The 21,232-nt window shown below is 44.6% G+C and overlaps 1 protein-coding gene across 3 annotated transcripts in view; it reads right to left on the bottom strand.

Annotated features, from left to right (window-relative positions):
- Positions 1–21,232, bottom strand: part of CACNA1E (calcium voltage-gated channel subunit alpha1 E) — a 412,948-nt gene that overhangs the window by 194,128 nt on the left and 197,588 nt on the right. The window lies entirely within an intron of this gene.

The raw sequence follows: 21,232 nt of genomic DNA, 5'->3' as shown, positions 1-21,232 counted from the left end.
ACAACCTAGAGGGATGGGGTGGGGAAGGAGATGGGAGGGGGGTTCAGGATCGGGAGACACATGTACACCCATGGCTGATTCATGTCAATATATGGCAGAAACCACAAGATTGTAAAGTAATTAGCCTCCAATTAAATAAATTAATTTAAAAAATAAATAAAATGTAATACAGAAAATCAACAAAACAAGAATTAGATCTTTGAGAAGGTGAATAAAATTAATAGTATGTGTTAGTCGCTCAGTTGTATCAGACTCGCAACCCCATGGACTAGCCTGCCAGGCTCCTGTGTCCATGGAATTCTCCAGGCAAGACTATTGGAGTGGATCGCCATTCCCTTCTCCAGGGGGTCCTTCCAACTCAGGGATTGAACCTGAATCTCCTGCTTTGCAGGTGGATTCTCTACCATCTAAGCCACCACAAAACTGATTAAAAAAAAAAAGTAAATAGAGAAAGCAGAGATTGTCTATATTAGGAATGAAAAAAAAAAGACATTACTACAAATCCTATGAACGTCAAATAACGTAATAATATGTGATTAACAACTTCATGCAATGAAATTTTAAAATTAAGATGCAATGGATAAATTATTTTAAAAGCACAACTTAAAATAACTGATACAAGAATAAGTAGGAAACCTTATAGTCTGATGTCTAGCACAGAAATTAAATCTGCAATTTAAAAAATCACTAAACAAAATAAAACTTGAACTTAACTAAATTCTTTTTCTACATTGATCATGTTTGCATTGATGACAAGTTTTCTCCATCCTTTTAATATAGTGAATTACACTGATTGATTTCTCCACTGTTTAAAAAGCTTACAACTTGGATAAAGTCAAAATTACAACTTGGATAAAGCCAAAATAAAACTTAAAAAAGCAAACAAAAAAAAGAAAGAAAGAAAAAACCGAACTGCCAGGTCCATATGACTTCATGAATAAATTCAAAGGAAAGAAATAACTTCAGTCCAGTAGCTGAATCTTACAATAACTTCAATCTTACTAATTTTGCCAAAAAATAAAAAAAGAGACAGAATAAATCTTGTTTCAAGACGGAAACCCAACCTTGATAGCAAAACCTAAGTAAGACATTTTAAGAAAAGGAAAATTACAAGCTAGTCTCTATTATGAAAATAGATAATAAAATCATAAACCAGAATATAGCAAATCAAATTCAGTGATATTAAAAAAGCATACATAACAAAACTGGTGTTAAACTGTAAACCCTAGACTGACACTGGAAAATCGGTGTAATAACTATATTAAAAGAATATAGGAGAAAATTAATGTAATGGCAGCTGTAAGTATAAAATGAAGTTAAGGAAGTTCAGCCTCTGTTCATGATAAAACAAGAAACAAAACAAAATGTTAGCAATTTAGGAATAAAGCTTTCCTAGCTGAAAAGTGGTATATATGAAAAACCTACAGCAATCATCATATTTAGTGAGGAAATATTGAAAGCTTTTCCACTGAGATTGTGACTAAAAAAAAAAACTCATTTTTACCATTTCTATTTGTACTATAGGTCCTAGGCAGTACAGTAAGACAAGAAACAAAAGGTAAAAGGATCAGAAAGGAAAAAAATAAAACTATCATTATTTGCAGATGAAATGAGTATATATATATAGAAAATCCAAAAGGATCATCAGATACACTATTAAGTCATTTGTATGTTGATATAGTAGCAACAGAATATGAGAAAACAAACTCTAAAAGTAATACCAATTACAAATCAAACATCAAAACATTACTTAATAAAAGTGCATCAGACACAACATACTATAAAACATTACTGAGAAAATTTAGATATAATAAATATTAAGCTCATGAATGAGATGGCTCAGTATTATAAAGATATCAATTCTTCCCAGAAATCCACAGACTTAATTCAGTCTCAGTCTAAACCTTAGCAAAAAAAAAAAAAAAAAAATTATGAAAACTGATAATTCTAAAATATATATGGAAATGCTAGAAGAAAAAAAAATAGCTAAGACAAACCTAAAAAAGAGAACAAATTTGGAGAAATTATATTACCACATACTGAAATTTATTATAAAGCAATAACTATTAAGAAACTGGTATTTTGAACAAAGAGACACAGTGGAACAGAATAGAGTCCAGAAACAAATGCATAGGTATATGGTCACTTGATTTATGACAAAAGTGACAAACAGTAACAAAGTAAGGATTGTTCAGTTATTAAGTAGTGTCCGACTCTTTGTGACCCCATGGCCTGCAGCACTCCAGGCTTCCCTGTCCTTTACTATCTCTTGGAGTTTACTCAAGTTCATGTCTAGGGAGGATAGTCTTTTCAATAAATAGTGCTAGGTCAATTGTATATCCATAGGCAAAAAAATGAATCAACTCCCACTCATAACATACCTAAAAATCAATTCTGAATGAGATGAAAGCTGAATATGGAAAATAAACCCAAAAAGCCTCCAGAAAATAAGACAGGAAAACATCTCCATGACTTCAAGGTTGGAAAAGTTCCTCAGTCAATCTGGCAGTCTTGTGGATACTCAAGAAGTGAATGAGGATGTATCTTACTTGGCACTGTGGATTATAGTAACTATGGATCAAGAATTTTTCACTCTGTTGCAAAGAATGATTAAGAATATTTGGCATGCCAAACCTAAAAGCCTTAGATGCATAATATTGTGCTCTGAGCCTGGCTCTCTTACAGAACAAGGAAGGTATCAATAGAAAAGTGCTATTGAAAAAGATATGCTCTTGGGTATCTCCCAACAACTCCTCACATACACTTTGCTGATTCCCCAATTATACAAAGGCGTGTTTGGAAGGAGACTTCTTCTCAAGCTTATCATATGCCAAGGTCTACGATTTGGGATGGGCTGGAAAAGTTTTCCAACTGGTTCTATGTGTGGGAACTCAAAGAGGACTGGCCTTCAGGAAGTCTGCTCAGGCCATAGACCCTCTGTAGTACTGGAGGCAAAAAGGTTTGCCCCCATTTTCTTGTACAACATAGGGAACAAACGACCATGGCTTTTAGACTAAGAGGATCTATTGTGGTTCAGGAAGGTGCCTGCTACACACCATATTGATGGGGCTTTACCCAGCCTTTCTTGACCATCCCTCAAATGAACACTTGGTATCTCTGGGCCAGCTCCCAGCACATGGGGGAGGGGTGGGCTAAGGGTAGAGATGAGCTCTGTCCTGGCAACTCTTCCCTAACTCCATACCCCCAGCTCAGAGTTCTTGCTAGGGACTCATGTTCAGGTGGAACAATCCCTCAACAATCGTGGTTTTGCCCCCTTGAGTCTGAGATCCACCTGTGCTCTTAACAGCTGTGTGATCTTAGGCAAGCTACTCACTCTCAGCCTTGTCATCTATAAACTGAAGCTAATAGCAGCTCTATCTCATAGAACTGCTGTGAGAATTAAACAAGATTATGCATAAAGGAGCTAAATACAGTGCTTAATGACATGATGAATAAATGATGATGATGATTTGTATTGGCTCATTAGCAATTTTTCTTACAACTTGCACACAAGCAACCAGGCAAATTTCTCACCGACTCCCCACCCTGACCCAGAGCTCCTCCCACCACACAGAGTTCTAGATTCCATAAACATGCATTAATATTCAGCCACACTTGGGGCTCTCATTCCTAAGGCTTGCTTCCCTACCACACCAGGCTGTTTACTGTTTAACACCACCCCCCTAAGAACGCCCAGCTAACCTCCATTCTCTTATCATTGACCAAACAAACAAACCCAAATAAAGAAAAAAAATCACAAACATCTTTTAAATAAGAAGTTTTTAAAGGAAGGGAGAATAGAAGAGACAGGCAGACAACCAGAAAGCAAGCCAGTGCGCCCCATGGCCTTCTCTCTCCTAGGGCCCTCAGCTCCTGGGGTGAGGCTTTACTTTCTGGTTTGTCTGATTTCAAGTCTAAACACAGGGGCACCGTCAGCATTTCACTTTGTTTCCATGTGGCCCTGATGCACCTTTTGTGTTTGGCAGATGTTAAATAAGAACCGGCATTATACACAGAAATGGCAGCAGATAGATGGACAGGAGAGGGCCCTGCTGTGTAAAGCACTCATTCATTCAAGTGCTAAGGAAAAAGCTGGGAAGGAAAATGTCCTCTCTTCATTTCTTCTTCCCAAGCTTAATGTCCTTGGCAGACCCTGGGGTCTCCTTGGAGGCTAAAGCTGCTAGTGGCCCAGGGTGTGGCCGAAGGGTTGAAACCCAGGTGGCGACACCAATGCCTGAGCCTACAGGCTCAGAAACCTCGCTCCCTCATTCTGGAGTCTTACAGTAAGAACATACCACTGGGACCCGGGAATGCGGAAGAGGTCTTCAGAAACAAGCAAGCAGTCAACCGCAGCAGAGATGCCCCAAGGAAGAGAAGAGCAAAGCAAAGCACTGGTCACAAAGACCCGTGGGAATAGATAGAGGGGGTGTGGGAATAGATAGAGGGGAAGGAGGTACCAGGGGAAGCAAAGGGATCCTGCCCAGAAATGGAAGGACTGGGGGCCTCTCTGGGCCCCAGGTCTCCAGTGGACATGCCTGGTGAACGACAACCTCCAGAGCCAGGTCTCATCCAGTCCCAAGGGTCCTTGTGTTCATCCAGAACTTTCCACTCTCACTTGATTGCTACTCAGTCCAGACACCCTCCACCCTTGCAAGAGCCTTTCAGTCACTCACTGCTTCCCTCCAACCACATACCTCTGCCTAAAACATTTCTCCAAACACGTTTCATAATAGGTCTTCTTTGCTGAAACATCTTCTATAACTTCCCTTGTTGGCAGGATAAAAACCCAACCTTCCAAGCCTAACAGTCATCAGTGGTTTGGTTGATGCTATGGACATCTTGAATATTTCCTGTTGATTCCTTCAGCTGACCCCTAAATATTTTCCAGCCTATCTGCTTCGTTTTTCTTACACCATTATCTTCACCTGGACATCTTGGCTGCTCCTTGTGCCCGTTTTCTCAAATCACACACACCTGTGTTGGTTATTTTCCATTTGCCTGCCCTTCAAGGTCCATCCAGTCAAAGCTACGGTTTTTCCACTAGTCGTGTATGGATGTGAGAGTTGGACCATAAAGAAAGCTGAGTGCAAAAGAATTGAGGCTTTCGAACTGTGGTGTTGGCGAAGACTCTTGAAAGTCCCTTGGACTGCAGGGAGATCAAGCCAGTCAATCCTAAAGGAAATCAAGCCTGACTATTCACTGGAAGGACTGATGCTGAAGCTCCAATACTTTGGCCACTCGATGCAAAGAACTGACTCATTGGAAAAGACCCTGATGTTGAAAAAACTGAAGGCAGGAGGAGAAGAGGATGACAGAGGACAAGATGGTTGGATGGCATCACCAACTCGAAGGACATGAGTATGAGCAAGCTCCGGGAGATAGTGAATGACAGGGAAGCCTGGCATGCTGCAGTCTATGGGGTGGCAGACAGTCGGACATGACTGAGTAACTCAACAACCACCACCACCCCCGTGTACACCCTGCCCTTCTCTGTGCCCTGAGAGCTAGCCCCTTTGCACTTCATCACCTGGCTCCCTAGCCGTCTCACTTCTCCCAGGACACACCAGTAGGAGGAGAGAGCTGAGGGTCTATTTTTCTCAATTCTCTTGGACTTCGTTGTGGCAATTCTGGCTGGACCAGGTCCCTCTGTGTTGGCAGCCCCTTCCCTTGCTCCCAGCTCTCACTGGGCTCCAATGACCCCCCATCCCCACCTTGCTCCTCTAGACCTGGTAGTGGAAATGACCCTTCACTGAAGCTGTCCCCAGGGTCTAAATATCACCCACTGGCTCTGACCACATCTCTTAAATACTCCATTAAATCTCTTCCAACTCCAGCTGAAGGTACCTTCTGTTTCCTATCAGTATCCTGCCTGAAACACCATCTTTCCAGGCTCATTGTCAACCCGACCCCCTCCAAGAAACCTTCTTTTCCACTGCAATTAGGAATGACGGCTCATCTCTCATCACTCCCCAATGTCCTTACTTAATTCCAACACTCTTAAGAAGCTGCACAGTTTTCAAAGTATTTGACATAAATGAACTCATCTTTTCCTCACAACAACCCTGAAAGATAGACAAGGTATTATTATCATTAATAATCTCATTCGCATTTTGCAGAGAGCTGAATCTTCTAGAGAATAAGAGCCATGGCTGAGAACACACAGCTATTAGGTTGTCTTAATGCAGGCGGCTTGTACCACAGGACACGCTGGGAACCCAGAAGTACAGGCCAATGGAGAAGGGAAGGAAGACGCATCTAGGGAGACAAAGTTCAAGAAAATAAAACCCAGTGAATGCATTTCCATTAAGTTTAAGGCACAGTCCTCAAGGAGTACATAACCTCTACTGGAAATATGCCCATGCACGCAAGCAGGTAACACAAAACAGATTAGGGTCAAGTAGGAAGGTGCCTTAGACCAAGGACACTTTGTAATATCTTTCTGAAGGTCCTGCCTCACCTCCCACTCCCTGCGCCTCCATGCTTGAATCAAAGCCCCAGACACAGAGGTATTCAGGGCAGATTCACTCACTGGTTCAGCCTCTACAACGGGCCTGGCCAGGGTGCCATATCCTAGACATACCACAGTGAGCAGGACAGACAGGGCCCTGCTCTCAGGGAACTTACGCTCAGAAGGAAGAATGCATGCTCAGTCATCTGATTCTGTGTGACTCAGTGGACTATAACCCTCCAGGTTCCTCTGTCCATGGGATTCTTCAGGCAAGATCTTCCCGACCCAGTAATCAAACCCATGTCTCCTGTGGCTCCTTCACTGGCAGGCAGATTTTTTATCATTGAGCCACCTGGGAAGCCCCAAGAGGAGTAATGACATTACTTAAAACAGTCCAAAATGACTGTAATAGCACAATGGGGGTAAGCGCGCTAGAGAAAAACAGAGAAGGGTCATGAGTGAGATTTCTGGGGAGAGCTGACTTTGTTCAGGGTTGTGCCAAGGGAACAGTTCCCTGAGAGTATGTCCTTCAATGTAGATTGCTGCTCTTATTTAGTTGCTAAGTCATATCCCACTCTTTTGTGAACCAACAGACTGTAGCCCACCAGGCTCTTCTGTCCATGGAATTTCCCAGGCAAGAATACTGGAGTGGGTTGCCATTTCCTTCTCCAGGGGATCTTCCCCACCCAGAGATCAAACCCAAGTCTCCTGCATTATAGGCAAATTCCTTACCACTGAACCACCAGGGAAGCCCTTAAACTGAGATCTAAAAGACAAGCATGGGCTGACCAGAAAGGGTAGGGGCTCCAAGGGAAGAAATTCCATTATGTGCAGAATGGCATGTCCAAAGGTCCTGAGGTTGGTGCACCTGGGGGCTGTGTGATTCTGACAAAGGCCAGCAAGGCCACAGTATTTAGGTAAGGGCCACCAAGGTTAGAAAACCTTGTGGGGGCCACATGCCTCACAGATCACATTAAAGGTATTTTGTCTATATTTCCAGTGCAATAGGAACTGAATAAAAGGTTTGGAAAGGAAAGTGATATGGGACATGTGGATTGTTTAAAAATCATCCTGGGGCTTTGCTGGCAGTCCAGGGGTGAAGACTCCATGCTCCCAAAGTAGGGGGCACTGGTTCAATCCCTGCTCAGGGAACTAGGATCCTGCATGCCATATGATGTGGCCAACACACACACACACAAAAAACACCATCCAGCTGCACAGCAGAGAACAGACTGAAGAAGCACAAGAGAAAAATCCGGGGAGACCATCAGGAGGTGACAGCAGCAATGCAGGGAAAGAAGACAGCTGCTGGACCAGAGGAGCTATAGTGGAGACGGGGGACTGGGATGCGTTTTGAGGGTAGCATCCATCTGACTTGAGTTTGATGGGAGACAGAAGGTGAAGGAGTGGGAGGAAATGAGGGAGACAGGAGGCTTTTGCACAAGCCACTAAACAGGTGGTGGGGCTTTGGCACTTGGATGGGGAGACTGGAACAAGGGGGGGCGGAAACCACGTCTTCAGTTTAAGCCTTGTTAATCTAAGGCATTTCGGAATGGTGCTGGTGATGGGTAATTAGATATATATGCCTGAAGTGCAGAAAAGAGTTCTGAGCTAGAAATATAAATTCTAGTCATCAGGAATCGTCCAGGGACTTTCAGTGATATCCCCTAGCGAAAGAGTGTGTGAGAAGAAATGAGGGCCCAAAGGAAAAGAAGCAACCAGAAAGACAGAAAGGAGCAGGATGGTGTGATGGCCTTAAAGTCATACGGAAGGAGCATCCCACAAAGTGGGATATACTCGTCCACATCTACACACCAAAGGCAGCATGACTGGGCTGTAAATGCTCACATGACCTCACATTTATATCTAGTAGCCCAGGAGGAAAGTCTACACTAAAATCCCCATGTACATAAACACCTATTAGGTAAACCTGAAACCGCCCTCTCTACTCGAAGTTTCCCAAGACCACCATCTCTTCTCCCACCCACAACAGAGACCAGGACAATGAGTCCAAGGCACTGTCTTCTAGACTCGGGGACTAGCGGGTGCTGCTCCCAGGGGCCCTGAGAGGTGCCAGAAATAGCTGCCTAGATATCAAGATCTGTGCCTGCTCCCGAACGGCTAAGAACACTGGGTGTTGATTAAATTTTCATACCTCCATGACAGATTTTTTTTTTCCCCTGTCTCTTTTTACCCCCCTTGTGTTTCTTTTTCGGTGGTTATTCCTCTTTCTAAAATGTAAAGAAAACACAATAAAAGGGGTTCTTTTCCTGCACGTGTTTTGCTTGTGGTTTGAGCGCTGCCTGAGGCATCACTCTAGCTTCCGGGGCAAGTTGTCAGCATCTGGGAAACAGGGTGCAGGCTCCCCACCGCCCGGCCCCCATTCCCTTCCTGACCTCTTCCTTCCATTGCCTCTTCAGGCAGCCTCTTCTCCATCCTCCTGTTTACATTATGCCTCTTTCTTCCTGTTTGTTCTAATTTCTCTGTTTCCCCCTCAACTGCCTCCTAAGTTAAATCCACAAACATAGATGCGTGCACGCACACACTCAAATGAGGTCCTTTTCCCTCCCTTTCTTCCCTGGCTCACTTCATCTCTAGCCGTCTCTCCTTATTTCTGTCCTTGGAGAAGGGCTGGACCAGAGAAGGCTCTCGCAGCTCTCTGAGAAGACAAATAATTGCCCGTGCCTTCCTCCATGCTCAGAATGACAAACGGGGCCATTCTCATCTCTCCCACACCAGGAGGGGTTCAGGATCACTGTCCTCCCCTTGTTCGACAAACTGGACTTAGAAAAAGGGAAAGGATTTGCTCTGACTCTGTTAAGAAACTCTGTGCTAGGTGAAGGGAGGCTGGCTGGGGTGAGTCCCACCCCAGAGTGGCCCTGGGAGGTCTCCTCTCCTCCCTCCAGCCGGGACGTGGGACCAGACCCAGCTGGAGGTTAAAGCAGAGCAAGGTGTGTAGTAAGCACAGTTCTACCTCGTCCCACAGGAATCGTGACAGGTGACCCAATTTCATCTCCAGCGACTTGGTAGCAGCCTCACCCATGTCAGAAGCAAGTGGCATCAAGAGCCTAATTATCTGAGTGTGAGGCCGGGGCTGTGCAGAGAGAACCCACTGGTCTGATGTAGCTACTGCCTCCGGGGTCATGCCCACTGGTCCATCCCTTCCCCCTTCCCAGTCTCAGCCCAAGGAAAGGGTAGCTGACCGACCTCAGCTCCTCTTCCCAACAATTCCACGGCTGCTCACTCAGCTAGAGGTATTACTCAAGCCTGCCTGGAAGATGGGCGGGAAGTTCTTATGTTGTGTTGAAGGCAGTGGGGTTTTAGGGTCCTGATTACTCCCCCAAAAAGGAAGGCCGACCAAGGTGGGGCGGATGGGATCTTGGTCTGAGACAGGGTCAAGGTGGAACTTTGCACCTGCTCAGGGCTCAGAAGGACTTGACGGCTGGACATCATAGGGTACCACTCATGGGAGTCACAAGGACCTTCCTTTCAAACCAGATAAGTCCAGCAAACACAAGAGGCACAGCCCTTCTTTTAAAATCAGTGCTTCTAGGATAAAAATAGCTGGCTAGATCGGTCACCCACAGGGCAGGGCAAAGTTGAGGTCAGGGTGGTGGACAGCAATCCCCAAACTTCATATCCACCAAGTGTTCCTGGTCTTCTGTCGTTGCTCTCTGCCTGAACTGCCCTCGGACCTGACCCTCCAGCCCTGGACACCTGATGATTGAGCCAGCACACACCCATCACCAGGGATGGAAGACAGGCAGGCAGAGGCAAAAGCAGGAAAGGATAAGAAACTAACTTTTCTAATCACTAGAGAATTCTTGCTGGGTAATCAAGAATTCCTGAGTACAGAGGATCAAAGGTGAAAAATACTTAATAGCATCTGACCAGTCTTCAAGGGTCCCAAACCCTCCAGAACTTTCATCAAAAGGACAGCCCTACTTTAACATTCTCTCTTATGAAAATTCAAAAACAAAAATGTGTCACAAGCAAAGCCTCCAGCTAGGCGCAGTGGTGAAATTTAAAAAAAAAAAAATCTGTTCTCTCTTGGAAATAGTAATTACAGTGTTCACACATGCATGCCTCACAAAAACGTCAGTTTTCACACATAGCTACTCCCCACAACAATATCACAAATCAAAACATAACATGTAAGTGTATTAAACAATCTCTCTATTCTCCTAATAGAACGGTCCACTAGCCACACTTATTTTGAGACAATTGTAATGTAAGGGTTAAGGGCAGAGACTCTGGGAACAGATGGCCTTGATCTTCTCAACTGTAAAATGGGGGTGTAATAGTCCTATCTGAAAGGCTTGTTGAGAATATCAAATGTATTTCTATCTATAAAGTACACAGAACAGTGCCTGACAAACAATCTATACTATATAAATGTTGGCTGTGATGCCTCACCCTGGCCTTTCACAACACTAAACACTCCTAAGGATAAAAGCAAGAGGTCTCCCAGTACTTATGGCCAGTAGGTTTTCCTTCCTGGTTTTAAGGTTCACTGACCTTCATTTCATTCACAGAGTCAAACTCTGCTCTGTTGCGCTGGAGGCTTGCTGTGGCACCCGGATGAAGACATCATGGGGACCCCCTCGGGAATTCTGATCTCTCTACCCACGCCACCCCCAACTGCCATCTCCCAGCCAGGGACCCCACAGTTATCTTCATGGATAAAAACAGATCTTGTGAACCATCAAAAGAGGGACTTGCTTTTGTGAATATGCCCTAAATGAGCCCTCCTGTGGATTTATCTAACAAACATGGGATGGTGAGTTTGCTGATGATACCGAGGACACCTGGGCGAATGGCTCTCTCCCGCGGCAGCCAGGCAGCTTCTCCAACGGGAGTGCTCTTTCCCGGCCACAGGCTAGGTCTCTCATGGCAGCCGACCCTCACACAACAGCATTCCACCGGTCGGCAGCGGTTCTGGTGAAATGGCCAAGAGGGTTAATAGTAACTGTAACAGAAGCAGTGCCCTGACCACACCCCCTTCCGTAATGGACTCTTGCCATTTATTCATTCAGCAACCTGAGCAGCAACTGTTCAAAGCAGTGAGTAATACAAAATTCCTGCCGCATGAGGCTTATTGTAATGGGGTAAGTTAGTCTTCAGACAAATACATGGGAAAAATATATGCTGTGGTAAAAGATGAAGTTCTCTGGATAGAAAGAAAGCAGGAAGAGTAGGTAGAGGCTACCAGGAAGAGAAAAATTCAACCTTAAATAGGGTGGTCGTGAAAAGACTCACTGGGTAAAGACCCGAGGAGGGGAGAGGATGAGTGCACTCTGACCTCTGGGGAAGGACACCCCAGCAACACAGCACAATGGCCAGGCCCCGAGGCAGGAGTGTGCTCCATGTGCCCGCAGCAAGAAGACTGCTGTGGCTGGAGGAGATGAGGGAGGGGAGAAGGGGGAAGAGTGGAAGAGGAAAGGAGCACGTTGTATAGGGTCCTGTGGCTCCCTTGCAAGGGCTCTGGCTTCCACTCAGCGAGAGAGGAGGAGCCCCTGGAGGGCTCCCTGCAGGAGAGACATGCTCTGATTTACCTGCGCCAGGGCAGTGATGTACTCAGGGAGACACTGCAGTGACGTCCACATGAGATGTGCGGGCTTGGGCCAGTGTGTGGTCAGAATTGGAGATCAGAATCTGGATAAACAGGCACTGCAGAGCCAACAGGTATTACCGCTGAATTAAGTGTGGGGTGTGAAGAAAAAGCAACAGAAGAATGCTTCTGAGATTTAGCAGCTACTGTAACTAATAATCAGTGATGTAACAGGTATGAATAATGATGTACAGGTGAATAATGTGATGAGTGTAAACAAACCGAGACCCCTGGGAAAGAGCAGATGCCTGAGGGCAGCAAAGAAACCGTCAGAGAAGCCCTGTGTTGGAAAAGGGAGTATTCCAGCACCTGGCCCACGTCTAACACACAGTGAAGCGACATACAGTAGGCCCTCAATAAAAGTCCATTGGATGAAAAGGATTTCAGCTACAGAAATAAAAACCCAGCTTTACAAGCAACATCATCTTGATGGAAAACATACTTTTTACCGGAAAAGAGGAGAGGACAAAAGGAAAAAGAACCAAACCAGGACAGACTTGAAGAGCTTTCTCTACACTTGAAACTGTTATCTTTCCTACACCAGCTCACTGGCTGGTGGTGGTAACTCCTATTTGCCTTCCCTACGGTAAAGAAGTCCCTGCCATAATCAATAAACTGGCCCCAGAGCATGCTATTATCCTGGTAACTTCCTAGGAGAAGTAATAATATTAAATTTGGGCTCAATTCCAAAAGAAATAGCTCCAAGAGAAAACCCTGAAGTTCTTAGGGCCTCAGTAATAGGCCCACTGCTGGGCTAATACACATTGAGCCGCAGCTCCTCGGAGCTCAGTCCTTAATCCTCTTCTCTAGCTATACCTTCTCCCTGTGGGGCATTGGCCAATCAATCCCATGACTCTAAAACCATTAATAAGTCGATGTTTCTCAAATATGTATCTCCTGTTCTGCCCCTCTCCTCTCTGCTCCAGGCTTATGTATCCAAGCATTCACTCATCGTGACACCACTAACCTGGATACCAAAGGTGCATCAAACAGACATCTCCAATTTAACAAACCCCCAGTTGAACTCTTGACACTGGTCAATCAACCCACCCTTCTCTTAGCCTCCCTGTCTCAGGAAACTGTATCACCGTTAATTCACTAATACAGCTGAGGAGTCATCACTGGTCCCTGCCTTTCTCTCTCACCTTACATTCAACCCATCCTGCAAGGCCTGCCAGCTCTACCTTCAAAATCCATACCAAACTGATAACCACCAGCTTGACCATCTGAGACTTCACACCATTGTTCTAACACCTCCACCTCTGCCCACCACAGCCAGTTCTCCACACAGCAGCCAGAGTGATCTTTCAACATATATCAAATTGTCTCACCCATTGGCTCAAAATACTTCAAAGACCCCTCCCATCAAGCGTGAAATAAAACCCAACCGGGCCCAGTGGGATCCAGTCCCAGTGACTCTCTGATCCCTTCTCCCTCCATGCCCTGCTGGCATGCTCCAGCCTTCTTGCTATTCCTTGAACCCACCAAACAATCACTTTGCCAAGCAAGCCTCTATGAGGTTTCTCTGCAAAGCCTTTCTTGATGCCCTCAGACAGAATATGACCATTGTCTATACAACCCCCACAGCACTCAGCTGATAAGACTGGAAGGAATGATAACACTTCATCAGGGCAACCACTGAACACAGGTCTGTTTTCACTCCTCAAAAGCAGGCACACTATCTTCTACCATCCTGGCAATAAGGAGGCTGTCTAAAGCCTGTTGTGTAAATTAAGGTGAACTGAACAGCCCGATCACCCACCACCTCCTCTGCCAGTCTGCTCTAACTGATGGTGGCAGGGAACAGTAGAAAGAGCGGGCTTCTCCAGTGATGTAACACTAGGTTCAAATCCAGGCTTGTTACCTGAATAGCTGGACAACTTTGGGCAGGTCACTTAACCTCTCTGTGTCTCAGCTGCCTCTTTTGTAAAACAAAGAATGATCAGTCAACTTCAAGGCTGCTGTAAGAATTGGAGGCCTTGTAGGTAAAGGGCCTGGCACACAGTAGGTATATGATAAATGGTAGCTAGTATATAAATTTTTTTAATATTTACTCATTTATTTATATTTGGCTGCAGTGGATCTTAGTTGTGGCACATGAGCTCAATAATCGCAAGCTTAGTAGTTGAGGTGCATGGGCTTAGCTGCCCTGTGGCATGGGGATCTTAGCTCCCTGACCAGGGATTAAACCCACGTCCCGTTTTTAGATGGCAGATTCTTAACGACTGGACCATCAGGGAAGTCCCAGTAGCTAGTCATCTTATCCACATGTTTGTTTTTCATCTCTCTTTTCAGCATTCCTGAGTGTCCAGTGGTGGTTTAAGTTGCTAAGTCGTGTCCCATTCTTGCGACCCCACGGACTGTAGCCTGCCAGGCTCCTCTGTCCATGGGATTCTCCAGGCAAGAATACTAGAGTGGGTAGCCATTCCCTTCTCCAGGAGATCTTCCCAATCCAGGAATCGAACCCGGGTCTCCTGCATTGCAGGCAGATTCTTTACCAACTGAGCTACAAGGGAAATTCACCAGAGGCTGACGGATGAGTATCCAGAGATTCCAACAAAGTGTGTTTTGTCCTTCAAGAGTAAAAGTAAGGAATGAGGAAGGTGTCAAGACATATGAATGGGAGGAGAGGTTTCATTCCAGGTGGTGCAAGGGGATGTGGCACAGACTATGGCCACGGGAAACAAGATGACTGACAACAGCAAGATAACCCCCTTCTCTAAAGCTGACCTCTGCTCATCACTGAGCTGACCATGACCACAAAAACCACAGAGGATCAAGTCCCCACAGCGGTCGCAGCTCCCAAGTGCCGGGGTGGGTCTCATAAAAGAGATTGGTTGCTACAGCAGAAAAGGATATGCAAGCTCTTCCAAATTAGAACAGGAATTTAATTAAACCAGGAGAGGAATGAGAGATAGGGAGATGATTAAGGCCCCAGGATATCTCCTTCCTTAGAGGCAAGGGGAAGAGGAAGGGCAGGGCAGGAATTCACCCCTACTCACAATCTGCCCCTTTCCTCCTTACCCCTCACCCACCTCCTCCACACCCCCTCCTTCTGACTCCTGGGCAGCCTTCTTCCTCCATCTCGGAACCCCTGGGCCCCCACCCCAAACCTAGCTCTGTGCAACGCTTTCCTTCAAGACATATGTGATGCTGACTCATTCTCCCAGCTTGTAACAAAGCTGAAAACTTTTAATTCCCCAGTTATTATCTTTTCTCGCTCTTTCTACTTCATCTCGTTGCATATTATGAATTATGTACAGTACTTCTGGTACTCAAGAAAGACCCTTTATCAAATCTCCGCAAAAGAGAATTCATGAGTGATTTTGATCAACCAAGAGTCTCTGGAAATGACAAAGAACTCCCCAGGCCTGCAGGGAGTTGGGAGCTTGACAGACGCACAGACAGGCACGTGCTGGCAGGAGGGACACCGCTCTGTGGAGATGAGACCCTCTGAGACCTCATTTAGATTCAGTGGCTATAATATGTTCTAAGGACATGTTCTCCCTTATTATTCTCCCTTCTGTGAGGCTGCTTAAGATCAGGGCACAGAGGGAAGGGATGTGATCAGGTCAGGTAGGCGAAGAGGTGGGGTGCTATCTTTCCAGGTGGGGTAAGATCACAGCAGACTTCGTGCAATGTGCAGGGCATGTCTTAGATTTTTTATCCATAAATGGTAACTCAAGATATGTCCCCAGGAGGCTGTTTCCCAAATGCCTGAGACACAGAAAGCGTTTCAAAGTCCTCCGGCAAAAGGGCACCCCGCAGACAAGACATGGCACACCCATGCCTCAGCCATCTGAAAGGCGGGGGAAAGCCACGTCTGCTTCCTCTTGGCCCCTTTCTCTGAATCTCCTCTGCCCAGCCTTCCATCGCTCTCCCTCCTCACCGCCCACTTCCCCACTTGCTAAAGACACCCAAGATCCAGCTTCAATAACCTACTTTGCAGTTTATTTAGCTCTAAATGGAAGTCGTAAGACAAACGCAATAAATAACTTGGGTACAAAAGAGAGGCGCGCCCTCCCTTCTCGATCGGCCACACACATGCACACAGACCAGACTCGGGAGATTACTCTCCGCGGTAACCTCTCCCAGGCTCGGTGGGCCGACAGTAACAGCTGCTTCTAGTAGCATGGAATGACAGGCAAGGTTCATGCTCCCAGGGAGACTGAGGCAGGAGAGCGGACCAAGACTGCCGGCCCACCGAGACCGCAGGGTCAGGAGTCCCAACACTGGAGCCCCGATGCCCAGTCTGGTGATTCAGCTAGCCCTGGGGGCCTCTCTGCTCTTCCTGACCGGCTCAGGTGGCATGCTCCCTGAGGGGCTGTGTCATGCCACCCCGAGGCCACCTGCTAAGGAAGGGGGACTTGTCACAGAAGAGGGGAGAGTGGGAGACCTCGGGAAGCGGGAGGTGAAGAGAGGAGCAAGTCCCCGATTCGAAGCCCTGTGAGAAAGGGAGACTGTGACAGCCAGCCTGGCTGATGATCCCAGCCCCACCTGGGTTTGGGGAACACGTGCTGCCCAGAACTTGAATGTGATCACGACCGGTGGTGAAGGAGGCGTGATCACCTGGATGCGCGAGCGCCTGCTGCCCTTTGAGTCCTGCCTTTCCTTCCAAAGCCGGAAGGGCGGTCTGTCTGATTCAAGGGCACAGCTGTAAGGAGCAGCACGTCCCCTGCCCCCCTTAGGCAGGTGGCGGCACACCTCAGCCATTCAGATCAAAGTGGGATCCCTCAGGAAAGGGCTCATGCTCCCACACTCCCTCTCTTTCCTGCTTTATCTAGAAATCTGCTCTTTTTATACAAATGACTCAGGGAACAGTGGCTCTGTTTTACATCATCAAGGAAACAGTCAGAAAAGGTCATGCTATCATGATGCTTTGCGCACAAAAGAGAAAGATTCTAACAATATTTTGAATATATATTCTGCTTTACTCCCAAGGGATCCCATTGACCATACCTGTCAAAACACATTTAAAAATGATATGTGAAAAATCTGCATTGTGAAGCTCAATAATAGAAATCCTCCAAACATCACTGTTCATAACCTTAAAGTATTTTAACAATACCTTAAACTTACAAAGCATATCTTGGTGCACAAAGCCCTTTCACACATACATTCTGATTTAATTCTTACAACCATAAAGTGAACTGAGGGTTCCAATTTATTTATTTTTTTTTTGAGGGGTTCCAATTTAACAGAAGAGGAAAAGGTATCTCACTGAGGTCATGTGACTTGCCTAAGATCATGATGTGGGGGAGGGGGCGAGTTGACAGAAAATAAAGCCAGACTTGAACCCAGATCTGAGTACAACCCAGTGTTGAACACTACCTATTCCTTATGGCATTTGCTGTGTTGGTCTAATTGGGTTTCTAAAACATTCATTCTTTGATGACAAGTCACATAAGCAACTACTAATTCCTATTAAGATTAATGTAAAAAGCTCATTGTCACCAGAACGGAAAAAAAAACTCACATGCCAAGCTGCAAATAGCAATATTGTACATTCACAAGTAAATTATTTATATCAATGTAATTATATTAATAGATTAACCTATTATATAGATAAAATCTATATTACCATAGTTTTTTGTCAGCTTTTACAGATCAGAGAATTTTCACAAAGCAAATAGAAAAGAATATGGGCTTGCTATAGGGTTGTTAACTTTTTCTTCTGTCAAGAAAAGACATTAACTTTGAAAATTCACTTTTAAGTTGAACAAGTTTAGTTTCCAAAAAACTATATTGCTATTATTTTCTCATTATGCCAGACTGGTAAAAAATTTGATCAAGGGCTCAGTCCCAGCCCATGTAGGAACACTGCTGGATATAAAAGTCAGGTCTGCCCTCACACAAAGCGTAGAAAGTCCTGAATTCAAACTGTGTTTGAATTCGAGAGCAGCTTTAACGTCAGCATTTTGCCAGTTATCCAGAGGTAATTCAAGTTATTAAGAACTGGAATGAACTTAAGATGTGTTCAGAAGCCACTTGAGCATCAAATATATGTATGTTTCTCAACATGGACATAATATAAACACTGCACTTTGAAACAAAAAGCAAAGGTCACGACAGCTCCCAATACACAGAGCTAATGAAAGCTAAGGAACAAGAAACACGGTGGGAAAATTTGCCTTACATGCCCCTGGCAGCAACCAGATACTCTCTTTGAATGAGAAAAAAAAGAAAAGCTCACTTAGCAAAATCAAGTTTATATGTATACAAGTCTTACAAGCAAAAAGGCATTTTAAAAAACACTCATAAAGCAAAGAATGAGGGTCTTTTTCAAAGCACTTTCCTATGTTTCATCTCAGGTAATTGCTACAAGACTCAGGGTTAGGGACAGCTGGTGGTAGGTATTAGCTGCATATTACTGATAAAAAGACTAACACACATTTATTTATTCATCTAGTTGACATTACAAAGAGACATGAGTGTTCTGACTGCAATCATGGGGCTCATGGCAGGAAGGGGTCCAGTGGCTGTCCCCCTATCCTCAGTGTAAGGATCAAACAAGCTGATGTTCACAAAAGTGAAAAACAGACCTTGTAAAAAGTGGATTCAGCAGCAGAAAATGATCCCAGAAATGGTGCGTGCTTGTGTGTGTGTGTACGTGTATGTGTGTATAGGGAGTCTTCAATTTGGGGGCTGTTACTGGTCACATTTCATCACAGACAACAGGGCATACTTTCTGTTCGTTCTGTTCCCATATCCTAATCATCTCTCAGATTGCCATCTCTCAGGTCTGGGTTTCTTTAAGAGCATTTCAGAGCCAGGTTCCAAGCCAGGAAGGCCAACTGTGTCACAGAAATAAGCTACTAATTACACACCAACCCTGTGTAAACATTCCAATAAATTAGTAGAGTCCCCCTGCTTTTCACTCGTTGGTTTCTGTGTGTATCTCTACCTGTCACAGGAGAAGGGAACAGGGCACTGAGCTGGAGCCCAGCAGTGACAGCGGACTGCAGTAACCGTGGTGACAGCCCACTGCCCAGCATTAGTGGCATCCCTCCCGACAGCAGCTCCCTCATCTGAACACAGACCTCATGTTGCATATGCTGACAGCCCGGTGGTCTGGAAGCCCACGCGCCCTGGGTGAGTTCACAGAGCTTCCCTGTGAAATGAGCCTGTTGATAGGTATTTACTGAATTTCACGTTTGGGGAACTGTGATTGTTGCCAGAAGACAGAATGGCCTTTCAAAAGGAAAAAGGGGCAGAGGCACCTAAAAGACAACTTCTGATGCAGGAATCTTCGAAAGCACCAAATGAATGCTACTGACATTTAGGTCAGGGGTGAGAGCTTAGAAAAAAGACCTCTCGTCTTTTGAGTTTTCAGGGATAGTCAGAGAAGGCTCTGTGGGGGAGGTGGCCAACGTTTTGGAGGAAAAACTAATTTCAAAGAATGTGAACGTATTATTGGCAAAGAGGCACATGACAGATATTAAGTGGCTAGACTAAAGCGGGAAGGGACCAGTCGATGAGAAGCAGATCTATAGAGCAAGGGGGCAGTGCAAGAAGATGCTCTGCTTGTCCTTCCCATAAGAGTGGTTTGTCCAAAATGTTCTAAAGAATTATTTAATACCACTAGTGCTTCTTATGTGCTAGGCACATGCCAAGGGTTTTACCCAAGTTACCTCCTTTAATTCTTACTACGATTCTACTAGCGGGGTAACATAATTCCCCTCACATTACAGAAAAGGACAACAGAGATTAAGTTGCCCAGGTCCCACAGGTAGTAAAGGTGGGACCAGGATTCATAACCACTGTTACACCACCTCTATTAACAGACATTGCGTCAAACAAGATCTACATCAGAACGTCAATGCAGAAAATACAGAGAGGATAAAAAATAAATACATTTTTGCAACTTAATATATATGTATTTATAATATAAAACATATATGTAATGCCGAATCATTCACTCAAAACATGAGGTGGTTTTGGGGAAGACGAGCCCTGAAGCTCGGGTGAGGATGCCTGCTGCCGTCTCGAATCAGCTTTGGTTTCCAGTTTATTTCCATATTTTGTTTTAGTCTCACAGGAGTGAGAAAATCCTGAATCACACAGAAAAGGAATAGTGTGCTCACTTATATCCCTTTCTGTGAGCAAACAAGCTCAGACTTGAATTTTTTAAAAGACTAACACAGCACTACAGGCCTTCTAATCAACAGCACATTTACACGAAGTTCAAACAAACACAGAAATGGCAAACATGGCTTTCCTACAGGGTCTCTACAAACAAGCCAGGTGTCCACAGGTAGTCTCCAAGAATGAAGATTTGGTCTCAAGCACATTTATTATGCTTTTTAAATTAGTTTTTGTGTGTCTGTGATTTTCTACTTCCTCAATTTGAAGATACCCCTTTCTTCACAGACAAGGGTTTAAAACTCAAAATATATGAATATGTAACATATAGAATGTAGTAGGGTTCCCCCTCCTTTAAAAGCTGTTATTAAGCTTTTAGTAGATCTTCTAATCAAGAATATGTATCTTGGATTCAAGGAAGTATGACTGTTAAAAGATATATTTTAACTAAAAACAAAATGAAAGACAATCTATGGAATGGGGGAAGATATCTGCAATTGACAAGGAGTTAGTTTTAAAAACACATGACTTATACAGCTCAATATAAAAAAAAAAACAATTTAATCAAAAAATGGACAGAAGATCTAAACAGATAGTTCTCCAAAGAAGACATACAGATGGTCAACAGGCGCGTGAAAAGATGCTCAACATCACTAATTATTGGAGAAATGCCAATCAAAACTACAATGATTTGACCCCTCACGCTGGTCAGAATGGCCATCATCAAAAAGTCTACATATAACATGCTGGAGAAGGTGTAGAGAAAAAGGAACCCTCCTACACTGTTGGTGGGAATGCAAATTGGTACAGCCAATATGGAGAACAGTATGGAGGTTCCTTAAACAACTTAAAATAGAATTACCATATGATCTAGCAATTACACTTCCAGAAAAAACAAAAACTCTAATTCAAAAAAATATATGCACATCAATATTCACAGCAGCACTATGTACAATAGCCAAGACACAGAAGCAAACTATGTGTACTTCAACTGATGAATGCATAAAGAAGATGTGGTATAACACACACACACATACATAATGGAATATGACTCGGCCATAACAAAGAATGAAATAGTGCCATTTGCAGCA

This window comes from Cervus elaphus, chromosome 14, assembly GCF_910594005.1.
Source record: "Cervus elaphus chromosome 14, mCerEla1.1, whole genome shotgun sequence".
NCBI classification, from domain to species: Eukaryota; Metazoa; Chordata; class Mammalia; order Artiodactyla; family Cervidae; genus Cervus; species Cervus elaphus.
This window is presented reverse-complemented; position numbering and strand designations above follow the sequence as displayed.